This window comes from Chrysemys picta, unplaced genomic scaffold (genome assembly GCF_011386835.1).
Source record: "Chrysemys picta bellii isolate R12L10 unplaced genomic scaffold, ASM1138683v2 scaf889, whole genome shotgun sequence".
NCBI lineage: Eukaryota > Metazoa > Chordata > Testudines > Emydidae > Chrysemys > Chrysemys picta.
The window spans coordinates 17,501-20,000 of record NW_027053596.1 but is presented as its reverse complement, the minus strand read 5'-3'; the positions used below and the strand labels follow the sequence as shown (position 1 = coordinate 20,000).

Here is a 2,500-nt window from a genome sequence, read left to right as displayed (position 1 = left end):
CCTCCCCCGAGGACTCCGGGGGCAGGCTTAACAGTCGTCCGCCCCGGGCGCTCCAGGGGGAAAGCTTAATAGTCCTCCCCCGACAGTGTGTGTGTGTGTGTGTGGGAGGGAGGCTTAGCAGTCTTGCCCCGGGCGGTCCGGTGGGGGAGGCTTAGCAGTCGTCCCCAGGGCGGTCCGGGGGTGGGGGGGGGGGGGAGGCCTCACAGTCGTCCCTCGGAGAGCCGGGTCAGCGGCAGTGGTGGGTTTACGTCCAGCCTCCGGAGGGTGCGCGTCCTCGGAGGCGATGCAGGCGCCGCAGAGAGGCAGCCTCCGAGGCAGGGAGCGGAGCACCGAGGCTGGGGAGAGGGGAGCAGGAGCCGGGGGCTGGGGCTGGGGGTGGGGGGCGTTCAGGACAACCGGTCAAGCCCCGGGAAGCAGCTGTCAAATGTTCCAAGTCCCCACTCGGCCACCAGGTCCACCCCAGTCTAGCAATGGGGTTGACCTGGCTGACGGCCGGTTAGTATCAAGGTAAACTCACCGTCGTCCACAGGAGGGCAGCTCTCAGGCCGGCCGGCTGCGGCTGACTCTGGGGCGGCGCCCGGTCCCGGCAGCGAGGGGCGGGGGGCGCGGAGCGAGACGGGGCTAACCGGGGGGGGGCGCCTCCTGCGACTTTGGGGGCCGCGGGTCGTCAGTGGCGTGCAGGCCGGGCCTCTCCCGGGGGATTCGGGGGGGCGGTCCTGCGGGCCGGGCGCAGGGGGCTCGAGCGAGCCCGGGCCGGTCCGCCCCGGGGCCGGGGTCTCCGCCTGCGGCTCAGGGGGGCGCGGGTCGTCGGGGGAGGAAGCCCGGGGGAGCCGCACACCGGCCCGCCAGGCCAGGCCTGGCCTGGATGGCCGCGGGGGGATTCGGGGCGGTCCCGCGGGCCGGGGGCCGGGCGCAGGGGAGGCGGGGGGGCCGAGCGAGTCCGTCCCGGGCCCGGGGCCTCCCCCTGCGGCTTTGGGGTCCGTGGGTCCCCGCTGGAGGAAGCCACTGGGAGCTGGACACCCGCCGTCCGTCCCGCCAGGCCAGGCCTGGCCTGGGTGGCCGCGGGGGGATTCGGGGCGGTCCCGCGGGCCGGGGGCCGGGCGCAGGGGAGGCGGGGGGGCCGAGCGAGTCGGGCCCGGGCCCGGGGCCTCCCCCTGCGGCTTTGGGGTCCGTGGGTCCCCGCTGGAGGAAGCCGCTGGGCGCTGGACACCCGCCGTCCGTCCCGCCTGGCCAGGCCTGGCCTGGGTGGCCGCGGGGGGATTCGGGGCGGTCCCGCGGGCCGGCGGCCGGGCGCAGGGGGTCCGAGCGAGTCCGTCCCGGGCCCGGGGCCTCCCCCTGCGGCTTTGGGGTCCGTGGGTCCCCGCTGGAGGAAGCCGCTGGGCGCTGGACACCCGCCGTCCGTCCCGCCTGGCCAGGCCTGGCCTGGGTGGCCGCGGGGGGGGATTCGGGGCGGACCTGCGGGCCGGCGGCCGGGAGGGTCCGGGCCAGTCCGCCCCATGCCCGGGGTCTCCCCCAGCGGCTTCGGTGGCCCCGGGGGGGGTCCTCCGCGGAGGAAGCCGGGTGGGTGGGGAGCCGGACCCCAGGCGCCCAGACCCGTGACCTGCGGCCGCGACCTCCGACTCGGCAGGAGCGACGAGGGGCTTTCCGGCCCGTCCCCCCCTCTCCTTCCCCCCCAGAAAAGGAGAGAGAGCTGACTCGGACCGGGAAAAGCTGCCTACGGCACCTGGGATTCCCAGGCGGTCACCCATCCAAGTACTAGCCAGGCCCGGGACGGTTTACCTTCCGAGATCGGACGGGATCGGGGGCGTTCGGTCCGGTATGGCCGTAGGCACCCGGCCCCGCGCCTCCTCGCCCGCTTTCCCCTGCCGACGCCCGGGCCTGCCGCACGGTGAGCCCCGGTCGGACTGCCCCCCCCCCCTGCGGCAGGGCCCCCGTCTCTCGCGGGCCCGGTCCTTTTTTCCTTTTCGAGCTCCGGGGCCCGGGCTGGCCGCCAGAGCCCCTCCGCCCGCCCTCCCCGGCGTCGGGGAAAATACTGTCCCGGACTTCCAGTGCGCCCGATCCTGTCAGCCGGGGGGTGGGGAGGGGCAGTCCCTCGCTGCGGCCGGGGAGGGTGAGCCCAGGGCGGCTTGCCTGCCGTGCGAGGCCCCTCTCGGCCACCAGGTCAACCCCGAGTCGAAAGGGCTGAAAAATTTTCAGAGTCCCCTCCCGGGCACCAGGTCAACCCGTGGAATCGGACGGGTTCACCTGCTGGCCGGTTCGCTTCCCGGGCACCAGGTCAACCCGTGGAATCGAAAGGGTTCACCTGCTGGCCGGTTTGCTTTCCGGCCACCAGGTCAACCCCTAGGGGTTTTAACGGGGGCACGCCCGGTGGCCTCTTTCCCGTCCGGTCACCAGGTCAACCCGGATCTCCCTCCTTCCCTGGGCGTCCCCTCCTCGGAGGCGTCAGGTTCCATTCCCCCCCCCCCCCCAGACTTCCAGGGGCCCGATCCAGTCGGCCGGG

General features: G+C 74.9%; 1 non-coding gene across 1 annotated transcript; it reads right to left on the bottom strand.

Moving 5' to 3' along the window:
* Window positions 1-1,711: 1,711 nt before the first annotated feature.
* Window positions 1,712-1,830, bottom strand: LOC135979464 (5S ribosomal RNA). Its single transcript, XR_010596767.1, has one exon. It is a non-coding gene; the product is annotated as a 5S ribosomal RNA (ribosomal RNA).
* Between the last annotated feature and the right edge of the window lie 670 nt (window positions 1,831-2,500).